Here is a 14,538-nt window from a genome sequence, read left to right on the forward strand (position 1 = left end):
AGTATTCTGAAATAAATAAAATAAATAAAACAGAAATATAGCTACCCAACGAGGAAACCCGTCCGTCCATACGTCACGTAAAAGGATCACTTTCAAGATAACGCCCGCGATAGCGAGCGAATTCACCTTGGCGCTGCCTCTCGCTTTAACACGAACTAAGCGACGAGAACACAGCGCATACGAAACTATCAGCACTCGGCGTACTCTGTCCCCATCATAGAGTTTCTCACTATAACACCTAGAGGGAAATCTGGCGCCACCGTCTATGGGAGTTTCTTAAGGGGGCACCGTGCCGTCATGGGAATGACGGTATATGTGTCTGCGAGGCTCGTGTTGGCTGGTGTTGTAAGAGGCTTCGTCTAAAACGTGGATATGGCTACACAAATAACACGTTCTCAAAGTAAAATCTTCATAAAATGTTTCCATTCACGCATATTGCATCTTTACTCACCTACAATGCATGACCAAGCGAAGAAAAGCAAGAACTGACGACCAACTGTTTCAAAGCGAGCGCGAACCTTGTCGTCTGTCCTCCAACTTTAGCGGCGCACTGATACTTTTTACGTAACATATAGCCGTACACGCAATAACAAGTTCTTATAGTTAAACAAAACATGTTTTCGCGTAATAATAAAGGTAAAACAGCTTTTTACGTGCTGTTTTAGTAGAAAATGAATGATTGTGACAGACGGAACGGTACTTGCTAAGCGCGTCTTCAGAGTGTCCTGTCTCTCCGAGAACGATGACAATCCGAAGTCACAATATACCGGCATTCCCATGCATACCGCAGCGCAGCAGCGCCAGATTTCCCTCTAGGTAATGTAGTGAGAAACTCTATGGTCCCCATCTCCGATCGCTTTCAAGATAAGGCCCGCGAGGTCGCGCCACGGACAACCACCACCGGTGTACGGTTGGTCACGGTGTATAATGGCTCGACTCGGATGGATAATGCGCTAAATTGCGATAACGACTTATAATGGTCGGAACGTCATCAGCGCATTTGTCGCCGTTCTCTGGAGTAGTTTGCTTGCGTCATCAATTCAGCTTGCGCCACAGTCAGCAGCAATTCGTGTCGCCGCAGCGCTATTTCTACTGGTCGGATCAAGTTTCATGACGTTGAAAATGACACTGGGCTGCGTGGAGATAACGAAGTGGCACAATGCATACTTCGACAACTGCCTAAGGGATTTCCACGTGCATATTTTTCGAGGTCTGCCGCAGCATTTCATTTCACGGATGGAAATTAAACTACGTCATCGTCTGACATGATGGAACATGACCTGTCTAGGCTTGCCCTTTTCAGTCCGAATGCATAGCCTTTCTAACCAATTTGTCACCACTCACTTTACGGAAAGTGCATGGTGTTGTTTGTTTTCCCTACTTTTAATCTCACCTGGGTAGTAAAGTACGGCCGCTATCTCTGCACTATTCTTCTTGAGATTGGCTCTCTGTATCGCGGGATGAAGGCCCAGACTCCGTGGTCACACACAGGCAGCTCGGGATGTTACTGTAGCGGAACGGTGGCGTTATCAGTAAGAGCTATGGCGAAAAAAGCCACGTGGGGACAGATTACGCTGCTGTTTCGATGCAGAGAAATCAACATGTTTTGAGCAGTGTCACAGCAGATAACATGCACTTGCCTTTGCCTTCGTTTGGCGTCGCTTCAGCAGCATACGTCGATATACAGCCTCTTTTCTTTTAGAAGTTCCAAAATGTTTAACCGTTGCCTGGGGCAGATTGCACAATTCTAAGCCCTGATATAAATTACTCGATGAGGGTCCATTACTTCTACGCGAAATCAAAATGTGTAAGGAAATGTGGACATAATCATGGTAATTACATTCTTTATTAATTATTTTATAGTGCATATTTAATCCACGAGTTGTAACTAGTGAGTTCGCAAGGCGTATGCTCTTGGAACGAACCCTCAGGAATGCACCAGTTTTGAGATATTGCGTTTCAAAGTGTCCGACGAAGTGTATTGTGTTGCGTTTCGCCTGCGACACGTGGTTTTGCCGGCGCGACTGCGGCGGGGCGGCAGACATTTTGGCCCGATCGTCGTCGCCGCAACACTCATCGCCAGGTGTTTCCAGGCGCGACTGCGGCGATGCGACCGCCTAGGGATCATCCTCGCATTCCAGTCATTGTGCCCGAAACAGGCGATGCCAAAGCAGGGATCTCATTCCAGTCATTGTGCCCGAAACAGGCGATGCCAAAGCAGGGATCTCATTACAGTCATTGTGTCCGACCGGCAGCGCCACGACAGGGTGCTACGAGATCGTGCTCGACATGGTGCTACGGCATCGCTACGACAGTGTGCGTCACCATTAGCCCATTGTACATTCACGTGCTCGTCTTTTGAGGGGTTCCTTCTTGCCCTCAACTGCGAGAGTATAAAAACAGCTGCCCCCGGACGCCAAAAGGAGGGCTCCGATTTCTTCTGTTGAGTGAAGTGCTCTCCCGTCTCTCTACTTCGGTCAACCTGACCGCCAACTCTTTGCGATGTTAAAATAAACAAGTTGTTTCGTTGTTACCAGTCGACTCATGCTTTGCCGGGACCTTCGGATGCTTCCAGTTGTACCCCAGGCCGCCAGGCCAACGCTACCCTTGGGGCTTGCGACCCAGGTACAACCACGGGCGTCAGCGCCGAGTTCCCAACAGATCGTACCAGCAGTCCGATCAAAACATCTGGTTGGCAGCGGTGAGATCGCCTACGACTTCAAACAACTGTCTGCCAGCGGCGAGATCGCGACAACGGAGGCCAGCAGCAAAGAGATGCAGTTGACAGTATGCTGAGCAGCTCAACGACGATCCGGGAGCAGTGCAACGAGCCCTGTGTGACGACTGGTTGCCTGCAGCGGAACGACTGCGCGGAATTCCTGCCTGCGAGGTTTGGTGAGTGCGGGACTTTCTTCTTCTGAGCTTTGCCAGGCTTTTTGTTAGTGTCAGAAACAGAGCTGGTAATTGTGGTTGTCATTGCTGCCGGGTTAGTTTGCGGCAAGACAATAGTAAGCAGTAGAGAAAGCAGCATTCAGAGCAGCCATGGATTTGAAGTCGTTGCGCAAACCGAAATTGTTAGAGCTTGCAAGAGAGTTGGGTCTGGATGTCTCAGACAAACTAAGAAAACCTGAACTGCTAAAGGCTATTCTTGAGTTAGAGGCTGAGGATGACGAGCTGTCGGAATGCCTTGAGACTATTGAGGAGAGGTCAAAAAGACAGGAGCGCGAACTTAAAGAGCAAAAAGAGAAATATGAGCGCGAACTTAAAGAGCAAAAAGAGAAACAGGAGCGCGAACTTAAAGAGCAGAAAGAAAAAGAAGAGCGCGAACACGCTTTGGAAATGAAGCGTCTCGAGGTAGAGATGGAACGCGCTCGTAATGGAAGTCAGGCACACGGTGCAGGAGAACGAGTATTGTTCAAAATGACTGACCTGATGCGGCCGTTTAAGCTTGGAGAGGACATTGGTTTGTTCCTGGTTAACTTTGAGCGAACGTGCGAGAAGCAGGGGTTCTCTCGGGAAACGTGGCCACAGCGCTTGCTCACTTTGTTACCCGGCGAGGCGGCCGACGTAGTCGCTCGCTTGGATAGAGAGGAGGCAGAGGATTTCGACAAAGTAAAATCGAGTCTGCTAAAAAAGTACCGGCTGTCTGCGGAGGCGTTCCGTCGGAAGTTTCGGGAAAATGAGAAAGGCAGAAGTGAGTCATATACAGAGTTTGCGTATAGGCTTATGTCGAACATGCAGGAGTGGCTCAAAGAAGAGAAAGCGTTTGGTGACCACGATAAAGTTCTGCAGTGTTTCGGGCTAGAACAGTTTTATAGTCGGTTACCTGAGAACGTGCGATACTGGGTCTTGGATAGGCCAGACGTGAGTACGGTGGCTAGAGCCGCTGAGCTAGCCGAGGAGTTTGTGACGCGTCGAGCTCGCGGAGCTAAGGACGGTCAAAAGGGTGAATTTGGCTCGAAGTTTGAGAGGCCGAAGTTCACGCCCATGAGATTAAAGGGGGACACGCGTAGTGCGGATGCGAGTGAAAGCAGTCCGACCAGACGTAAAGAGACGGCGGCAGCCAAACGCAGAAAGCGGTTCGAGATGAGGCGAGCGGGCGTTTGTTATACGTGCCAGAAGCCGGGTCACTTTTCGGCGCAGTGTCCGGAAACAACACCAAAAGTTGTGTTTTTTTCAATAGGCAGCACTGACGAGAACATGAAGCTTCTCGAGCCTTACATGCGAGACCTCCTCGTGAACGGGAAAGAGTGCCGAGTGCTTCGCGATTCCGCAGCTACGATGGATGTAGTTCACCCATCTTACGTAGAACCCCATATGTTCACGGGCGAGTGCGCATGGATCAAGCAAGCCGTGGAAGCTCATAGCGTGTGTCTGCCGGTAGCAAAAGTGCTTATTGAAGGACCTTTCGGAGCGCTTGAGACGGAGGCGGCAGTGTCATCTATGCTGCCCCCCCAGTACCCGTACCTATTTTCAAACAGGTCCGATCACCTCCTGCGCGAGAAGGGGCTTTTGTTTGGTGAAGCTAGTGTTCAGGCCTTAACCAGATCGAAGGTTCGGGAGCTCGCTGCAAAGGCGGTAGTTGCGGGGCCGACGTTATCAAACAACGAAAAAGGGTCAGAGGCGCAGCAAGCTGATATTCAGAGCACGCCCGAACTGAATAAAATTGAGTCTGTAGCGTTGAAGGCGCCAGATACTGGAGAGGAAACGCCCGACGCGGGAAAGTTAGAAGAGCTATCTACTGATTTGCTCATCGCGCCTACGTCAGACGGACTTGATAGGTTGCTAAAAGTCAGCCGGTCGGCTTTGATAGCCGAGCAAAAAAAGGATGGCAGCCTGGAAAACGTGCGCTGCAATGTCAAAGAAGGTATCGCCAGGAAAACTGCGCGTTTTGTGGAAAGAGGTGGAGTCCTGTACCGGAAGTATCTAGACCGAAGAGGAGTGGAGTTCGATCAGCTGATCGTGCCTCAATGCTATCGTCAGGATCTGTTGCGCTTGTCGCATGGGGGATCGTGGTCCGGACACCTAGGAGTTAAGAAAACTAAGGACCGTCTCTTGCAAGAGTACTATTGGCCAGGGTGTTTTCGGGACGCAGACCATTTCGTGAGGACATGTGACACTTGTCAGCGGGTGGGCAAACCAGGGGACAAATCAAGGGCGCCGTTGAAATTGGTACCTATCATAACGGAGCCTTTTAGACGGCTCGTTATTGATACAGTGGGACCTCTGCCGGTAACAGCCACGGGGTACAGACACATTTTGACTGTGATCTGCCCAGCGACAAAGTTCCCTGAAGCAGTGCCGCTTAAAGAACTCAGCTCAGTTGAGATAGTCAATGCACTACTGTCCATATTTGCGCGAGTTGGTTTTCCTGCGGAAATCCAATCAGATCAGGGCACAGTGTTTACTAGCGCTTTGACGACAACTTTTCTCGAAAGGTGTGGGGTAAAGCTGCTACACAGCTCAGTGTACCACCCACAGTCGATTTCCGTTGAGAAGCTCCACTCCGTCATGAAGCGCGTGTTGAGAGCGTTGTGTTTTGAACATCGAACTGACTGGGAGCTGTGTCTGCCTGGGGTGATGTTTGCTTTAAGAACCGCGCCGCATGCAGCTACGGGGTTTTCGCCAGCTGAACTGGTGTACGGTCGCTCGCTTCGATCTCCGCTTCGCATGCTTCGAGAATCGTGGGAAGGTAGGGGCGACGATCCAGTCGTGGTGGAGTACGTGCTTAAGCTCCTCGAACGCTTAAGAAGGGCACAGGAGTTGTCAGGTGAAGCAATGACAAAGGCCCAGCAGAGGGCCAAGGTTTATTATGATCGGACAGCCAGGGCCCGTCGTTTTGAGGTTGGCGATGAGGTCATGATATTGCGCACATCGCTAAACAACAAACTAGACGTGCAGTGGGAGGGCCCAGCGCGAATTGTTCAGAAACTGTCGGACGTTAACTACGTGGTAAGTCTGCCAGGAAAGCGGAAAGCACAGCAAGTTTACCACTGTAATCTGCTCAAACCTTATAGACAAAGGGAAGCAGTGGTGTGCATGATGGTAAACGTTCCTGAAGAGCTTCCGGTCGAGCTTCCGGGACTAGGCTCAGTGACGAACAGGGAAGACACCGGTCAAGTCATTAGTGACCTTATCAGTAAAGCACCGCTGTCGCCCGAGCAGAAAACCGAACTACACCAGCTATTACAAGAGTTTCAAGGTCTGTTCTCTGAGAGGCCTGGTAGGACTTCGGTACTTACTCATGATATAGAACTTACCTCCACAGAGCCAGTACGATCCAAGGCGTATCGGGTGTCACCCCGCCAGAGCGATATTATGGAGGCTGAGGTAAAGAAAATGCTACAGCTCGGTGTTATTGAGGCAGGTGAGAGTGATTATACCTCCCCTTTGATTTTAGTTGAGGTACCGGGCAAGGAACCTCGTCCTTGCGTCGACTACCGCAGGCTTAATTCCATCACTAAGGATCAAATTTATCCGATCCCTAACATCGAGGAGCGCCTTGAGAAAGTTAGTAGCGCTCAGTTTATTTCCACCCTAGATCTTGTCAGGGGTTATTGGCAGGTTCCACTTACAGAAGAGGCTAGTAGGTATGCGGTGTTCATTTCACCAATGGGAACATTCCGTCCTAAAGTGTTGAGTTTTGGTTTGAAGAACGCGCCATACTGTTTTTCAAGTCTCATGGATAAAGTGTTGCGGGGACAGCAAGAATTCGCTTTACCGTATCTAGACGACGTAGCGATATTCTCCGCATCCTGGTCTGAGCATATGACACACTTGCGGGCAGTGCTAACCCGCCTGCGCGAAGCAGGCTTGACAGTAAAGGCTCCTAAGTGCCAGTTAGCACAGGCCGAGGTTGTCTACCTCGGTCACGTGATTGGTCAGGGTCGTCGCCGCCCCTCTGAAATAAAAGTGGCCGCTGTGCGAGACTTTCCGCAACCGCGCACCAAGACCGATATTCGGTCGTTCTTGGGTGTCGCCGGCTACTATCAGAGGTACATCCCTAGGTACTCTGATATCGCGGCTCCCCTGACGGATGCTCTAAGAAAGACAGAGCCTCAAACAGTCGTCTGGGACGAGACCAAGGAAAGAGCTTTTAGCGCCCTAAAGAGTGCCCTAACAAGCCAGCCTGTGCTACGATCGCCAGACTATACAAAAGGGTTCATTGTTCAGTGCGATGCTAGTGAGCGAGGCATGGGCGTTGTACTGTGCCAACGGGAAAATGGAGAAGTAGAACACCCCGTCCTGTATGCTAGTCGTAAGCTGACCAGTCGTGAGCAGGCGTATAGCGCCACCGAGAAAGAGTGTGCGTGTCTCGTGTGGGCCGTTCAGAAATTGTCATGCTATCTAGCCGGCTCGAGGTTTATCATTGAGACGGATCACTGCCCTCTCCAATGGCTGCAGACCATCTCTCCCAAAAATGGCCGCCTCCTGCGCTGGAGCCTCGCTTTACAACAATATTCCTTTGAGGTACGTTACAAAAAGGGGAGTCTCAACGGTAACGCCGATGGCTTAAGTCGAAGCCCCTAACGTAGGAATCAGCCTCAAAATTGTTTGTTACTGATGTTTTTCTTCCTGAGGCAGGATTTTTTTTTAACATATTGCTTTTGTTTAGTGTTTCAAAGTGATGATATGCTTTCTAGTGCAATTTTTCAGTTTGTGGACGCGTTCTGAGTGATGCTAGACTACTGTAAGGAACTAGGCAGTGGTATAAAAAGGGGAAAGAGCCTGGCAGGGCTTAGTGAGGGTTGTGCCGTGCTTGCTGACTGAGCGGTTGAGTTTCAGCGTAGTTCTAACGCTTGCCGGGAACGAGAACAAAAATGTGAACTCTCCCGAAGTCACTTTGCAGTGTCCCGTGCGAACCTGAACAAGAGAACGAGGCCTTCTCTGTGCGCTGCGCTCAAGAAACGTCGAGGGACGCCCGACTTCGGTTATGAGCATCATCGAGCGACATCCCTCCGGACAGCGGATGCAGTCCCCTGTCCATCGGGATCTCCTTCCCCCGGCGGGGCGGTCTGTTGCGTTTCGCCTGCGACACGTGGTTTTGCCGGCGCGACTGCGGCGGGGCGGCAGACATTTTGGCCCGATCGTCGTCGCCGCAACACTCATCGCCAGGTGTTTCCAGGCGCGACTGCGGCGATGCGACCGCCTAGGGATCATCCTCGCATTCCAGTCATTGTGCCCGAAACAGGCGATGCCAAAGCAGGGATCTCATTCCAGTCATTGTGCCCGAAACAGGCGATGCCAAAGCAGGGATCTCATTACAGTCATTGTGTCCGACCGGCAGCGCCACGACAGGGTGCTACGAGATCGTGCTCGACATGGTGCTACGGCATCGCTACGACAGTGTGCGTCACCATTAGCCCATTGTACATTCACGTGCTCGTCTTTTGAGGGGTTCCTTCTTGCCCTCAACTGCGAGAGTATAAAAACAGCTGCCCCCGGACGCCAAAAGGAGGGCTCCGATTTCTTCTGTTGAGTGAAGTGCTCTCCCGTCTCTCTACTTCGGTCAACCTGACCGCCAACTCTTTGCGATGTTAAAATAAACAAGTTGTTTCGTTGTTACCAGTCGACTCATGCTTTGCCGGGACCTTCGGATGCTTCCAGTTGTACCCCAGGCCGCCAGGCCAACGCTACCCTTGGGGCTTGCGACCCAGGTACAACCACGGGCGTCAGCGCCGAGTTCCCAACAGATCGTACCAGCAGTCCGGTCCAAACAATTGGTGTTCCAGATAGTTTGTGGCTTCAATGCATCAAACAGCATTTTCTCAAAAGAAGTAGCTGGAACGCCAATTCATTTCTTCGCACACTTTGAAACTGACCATCTCGAGACTGCTGCACTCCTAAGAATTTGTTGCAAGCGGACACGCCTTCCGAAGTCACTGGCTGTAATTCGTAGATTTAGATTGTGCCGTAAAGTGATTATTTAAAAAGCTAAATAGCGTTGCTACGCTAATTGATTCACGAAGAATTTCACTTCAATTTCTCGTAGATGTAATGGCCGCCTCATCGAGTAATCTTTGCAATGGATTAGAACTGTGCTATCTACCGCTGGCATGCAATTTTGAATAATTTTGGACCTTTTAAGAACAAGCCCCTTATACAGGGTGTTTCAGCTAACTGTAGCCAGAGTTTAAAAATATGCCCAAGCACTCTAAAGACGACGCGACCAGATGAATATTGCTAACTTTTGCATATAGTGTGTCACGCTATTGTTTTATATTTTGCTTAATTCGTTAATTAGTCAAGGCTCATTAACCAACTTCTGAAGCAACGAAGCTAGGAAAAAAACGTTTCTATTACACAGTTGCAGAGTGGTTTGCAAATTGTCCGAATAGGCAGTTTCTGTCTTTCTATCTATTAAGTATTAGTGTTTTTCAGTTTACTGCTAATGCGTGCGAAATAAAACAAAGAAACAGGCCACGTGACATGCCCGCTTGCGCGTCGTGATTTCACTGCTTCGAAGCGTTCCGCGCACAAACTGCCACTTAAAAAGCGACAAGGCAGCGACGCAAGCGAATGACGGACGTGGTGGTGGTGGTAGTTCCAGGCAGCTATAAACAGACTATCTTGCGTCGGCTGTTAAAGCGCGAGAAATTTCGTGATGCCTTTATCCAACGAGGAAAAATTATGCAGATCCCACGCACTGTGGGAATCGATGTAAGCGAAGCATTTTGTGCTAGATGCTTTGACTGACCATAATTAGCGGTGATGTTGACGGCTAAAGCTTAATTTCTTCAATGTTTAGTCTAACACAAGAGTGGTGAGTTGATGTTAAGCGTTACCTTGCGGGCACCACTGCTGTTTGCGTAGTACACAGAACTCACAAGGAGAGGTGCTTGCTTGAGGCCCTGTTGTGCACCATATTTCATAACCTCTTAGAGGGTTAAGCATAGTCATTGCTTCACATGGCACATCGCATTGTGGCAGAAGTATTAAACGTGAATTGGATTATGGGGCTGTACGTGCCAAAACCACAATCGGATTATGAGGCACGGCTTAGTGGCGGACTCCGGATTAATTTTTACACAATTATGTTCTTTAACGTGTTCCAAAATCTAAGTGCAGGTGCGTTTTCTGTTTCGCCGGAGTCGAAATGCGGCTGCCGCGGTTGGGATCAAATCCACGGCCTCTAGCCATGCCACAGCCGCAAAGCTAACGCAGCGGGCACAGAAGTGTTCGGTCGACCGCTTCCGTAGTGTTGCCTGGACCCTGCGGTGTGCTTTAATTATTGCGGCTACGCTTCTTCACGCACTGCGTAATTTCTCCGCTTGACATATTTGCATGGTGTCTATTTTTTCATAAGTAGCAGCAACCTACTGTACCCTACCTGGAACTTAGCCAATTTGCCTGCAACCGCCGTCGTGTAGTAGTAGGAAGTAGTAGTAGGTTTGATTGCTTTCTCACGCCACCTCCCCACCCCCTTCCCTTGTATGGGAACTGCCTCTTCCCCTCCCTACAGTTCTATCTACGTCCACAAGTACTGCAGTTCCTGCAATGCTTCTAAGGGGAGTCACGGGCAATTACAGCTGTCAAGAGTCTAATGTGGTGACGGGAAGAGAGCTCCAGAGGGCATTGTGTACATTTGACGCGGTGGGGTGTAACCGAGTTTCTAGCGACGTCTTTACTCTCTAACTCGCTCCTGTTATGTATGCACACACTGTGACCCCCCCCCCCCCTTCCTTTCGCGGTGTGCCTGATAGCAGCAGCAGCAGCAGCAGCAGCAGCAACAGCAGCAGCAGTGGGAAAGTCGAAGAAAGCAGTAAAGAAAGCTTCGTTTTAAAAAGCAGACATGATCCTTGCCCAAGGAGCCGCAGGCGGACAGAGACGGCAGGCTGCAAGAATATTTCGAAGCTGACACCCGGGTATGCGACCGAGCCCGATGACAATATTCAACAGCAACTAGTCGCTGTGGCAAACCGGCAGCTTCACAAGAAAGAGGCAGAGAGCTTCACTCATAAATAATGAGGTTCGCTCCAGCGTTTTGTTTTTCATGGCGGCTAATGCACACGCTAGTACGCGTAGCATGAGTGTACAGCTCGGTGTGTCGAGCTCAACTGCCTGGAGGATTTTGAAAACAGCTGGACTGCACCCCTATCATTGGCCGTTGCATCAATGCCTGGAGTCAAGGGACCTCCAAAAGGGACTCGACTTTGCGAATTAGATTTTGATTCAGGAGGAGCAGGATTCTCACTTTCTTACCGAGGTACTTTGGACTGACAAGGCTAGCTTTTCCCGAAATTGTCAAGTAAACATTAACAGCGTACACTATTGGAGTGAGCTAAATCCCCACTGGCTAGAAAGATTCCGACACCAATATCAGTGGCTTTTTAATGTTTGGTGAGGAATAGGACAGCACAATCATTGGACCAGTGTTCTTTAACAACACTGTGACCGGCAAGAGGTATCCGAATTTTTTAAAGGTTTGGTTGAAGACTTCTGTTGCAAAATGCCACTTGCCAGGCTTGACGCAATGTGGCATCAGAACGACGGGGCCCAGCCCACAGCTGCAGTCTAGCATGAGCATAGCTTGATGTTACCTTCCTAGGGCAATTAATAGGAAGAAACAGGCCTGTGCTGCGGCCGGCAACATAGCTCGAACTCAACCCTCTTGACATTTTCTTGTGGGTATATATTAAGGATCACGTATATACGACAGAAGCGACGACTCCAGAAGCCTTACAGGACAAGATAACTGCAGTCTTCCGCAGCATTTCAGCGACGGTGTTCAAGGAAATGACAGCGAGGCTTGTCAGAAGATCCCAGCGTTGTATCGCTACAGAAGGTGACCTCTTCGAGCGCTTGCTGTGAAAGCGCATGAAAAATAACCGTAAATTTAGTGAAAGACTGTGTGTGGCCATTTAGGATACTCTTATTCTACCATTTTCAGCCTTCTGAAAACTGAGTTTCTTTATTTAGGGATGTTCAATTTGGTTACAGCTATCGCGCAAGCGGGCAAGTCATGTGGTGCTTTTTGTTCGTATTTCGTGGGTATCATCACTAAGCTGAGAAACACTAATACCTAATAGATAGAAAGCAATAAACTGTTTATTCGGACGGTTTGCAAACCGCTCTGCAACTTTCTAATTCGAATTTTTTTCCTAGCTTCGTCGCTTCACAGGTGGGTTAACTAATCTCGACTAATTATCCACGCTGAAATGATGAGCAGCAACCGAGCCAGCTTTCGAAGACGACGACGAATGCAGGAGCAGTGGCGCAAACTCGATCGCGCGACGAGCCAGCTGTGGAAGAAGAAGACGACGCTCGGGTGATTGCTGATGATGATAGTTTTAGCGGAGTCCGACATCGACGGTATAGAGTCCGCATAAACAGCTTCGCTGTAAGAAGTATGGGAAATCTTATATGTGCTATATGCACAGACATTTTGAAGCTCTTGCGAATTAGGGGTTAAATGAAAATTCCCAAACGCTTGTTCTTGGCCCTCTTAGAGGCGCTATAAGAAACGCTTAAAATTGTTACCCCACATTTTACGGGTAGGCTGAATAACGGCAGATATTTAGTATATTTAGGAAACGGGGCCACCTTATGTGTGACGTGTACCGAAAGTTACGAGTGTGCACCTAATGGAATGCTTTCAAAATAATTACTGAATATTCGTTTTCCTCTGATTCTTATTTGTTGTACGAGGCATGAAGTTTACTGAGGAGCCTGGGACTCTTCGGTGAACTGTGCGAGGCGCAGTGTTTATATTTCGTGGAAGAAGAAGGCATGTTAAGGGTGACAATAATTTTTGTTTGAATTCTACTGCATGCTCTTTGGCGGCACCAGTAATCGACGCAAACCAAGCCCCTTCAGGAGACTGGCAGCACAACGCGCTGTGTGAATAGAACAGCGGCCGCGCTGGAAAGCGTAGCACCTATCCGAACAGAGTCCCTCAAGCAAACACAAGTTGAAATCAAAGCCCACCATCGCCCACATTGGAGGCTTTTCGAGCCACTCGGCGCTTTCTATATAGAGAGAAAAAGTTGTGTATTTCCATTTTTTTGTTCATGGCAATACATTCGGCGTGCCGGTTTCATTTTTGCATTACTTATGCAGTTATAAACATCGGCTTCTCTTTAACCGCGTTTGACACCTATGTTTCTACGGCCAAGTGCAGCGCACGTGCGAAAAGCCAGAGGAAGTTTTTTATTTGAACATTTTTTATTGAACACGCCTTTAGGCGCCACAACAAACCCACCTTCCTTGTCTACTTGTAGAAGAACCAAACGGTTCTGCCTGTTCACCACGCTCTCCAACTTCTTATCCCCACACCAGAGGGGTCGTTGAGGGGGCACATATTTTTAAACAGTCTACACCATCTAAGAGACAGAGTTCCTTGTACTCCTCGCTTGACCATAAAGAGATCTCATGGTTAATTACAAGATCATGAGTGGAAAGTTGGGGAGAAAAGGCGAATTTTGGTTCCTTCTTCAGGGTCTGGGACACATTTTCGGGCAAGGAGACGTCACCCAGTACCACGACAGGCTTTTGTTCTGTGAAACCCTTCTTTTTGTCAGTGACCTTGAGCAGGGAGCCCAGCACAGCAAGCCATCTGAACAGTCTTTTGAGATGCTATCCGCCTGTAGACCCGCAGTTAAGCCGAAGCAAACCCTCCTGGCAGTGTGGCGCAGCAAACACGTAAACTGTCTTGGAATAACCGCATCTGACGCCATAACTCCGATTTAAGAATCTTGCACAATCTCTTGGCATAAGTCATATTAGGCCTGTCACTGAGGAACCCGCTGCGGTTGACAAAAGAACAAAAACGGCCCATAACAGCAGTCTGTACTCAATTCACTCATGGCAAACTGTACCTAGCCTAATGATTAAGTGCGCCGAATTCTTGAATCTATTATGCACCATTTAATGTGAGGCGGATAGCCGCGTCCTAAAGCAGGATTGTTGAGGCCAACGAAGCGAGAAGTATTTGACAGCGTCTATTTCCCTCTTGGGAACGCGAAGTTGATGTGTCGGCTCATTTATTCTAATGCTGTCTTTTCTTTTCTTTATTTGTGTGACATCGTCATCCTGTCTACAGTGCTATCGCGTTGCGACCATATATTAAACCGATAAAGGTACTGTTAAGCAGTTGTGGATGGGCCAGTCATGTGCCAGCTCGTAGCCTTGATTTTTTCTGATTCATTTTTGTATGTGGACACGTCTCGCACCACTCAACCCAGTGACATTTGTGAGACGCCCTTTCGCATTTTTTCTTGCCAATTAACCTCCTTATGACATGACCCTCGCAAACGTTTTGCACATGGAAAACATACCTTGTTTACGTGCGCCGAAACAAAGCATGTAATTTAAAACTGCCAGCCGAGTGCCATAGATATAGGACTGCTCATGTTGCGCTTTTGCAGACGCAGGCTTAAAACTAGGAAACACAGGTGTTCCTAGCCTGGTGAGTTGCACGACGGAGTTCTTTGTTACCTTGTGTGAAATACCTTAACTAGTAACTTATATTAATAATAGGCCAGTTAAAATCTTAAGAAATAAGGCAGTATCGGTCATGAGAGCGTGAAAGAGGAAGTA

The 14,538-nt window shown here is 48.9% G+C and overlaps 1 protein-coding gene across 2 annotated transcripts in view; it reads left to right on the forward strand.

Annotated features, from left to right (window-relative positions):
* LOC142572404 (ornithine decarboxylase-like) overlaps positions 1-14,538 on the forward strand; it is a 79,913-nt gene that overhangs the window by 28,200 nt on the left and 37,175 nt on the right. The window contains exon 1 of one of the 2 annotated variants that reach the window (XM_075681497.1): positions 14,304-14,407. The exons of the other annotated variant lie outside the window; for it this stretch is intronic. The gene's annotated coding sequence lies outside the window, so the exon portion shown is untranslated. Of the gene's footprint in view, positions 1-14,303; positions 14,408-14,538 lie in introns of those variants that run through there. 2 annotated transcript variants of the gene reach the window in all.

This window comes from Dermacentor variabilis, chromosome 2 (genome assembly GCF_050947875.1).
Source record: "Dermacentor variabilis isolate Ectoservices chromosome 2, ASM5094787v1, whole genome shotgun sequence".
NCBI lineage: Eukaryota > Metazoa > Arthropoda > Arachnida > Ixodida > Ixodidae > Dermacentor > Dermacentor variabilis.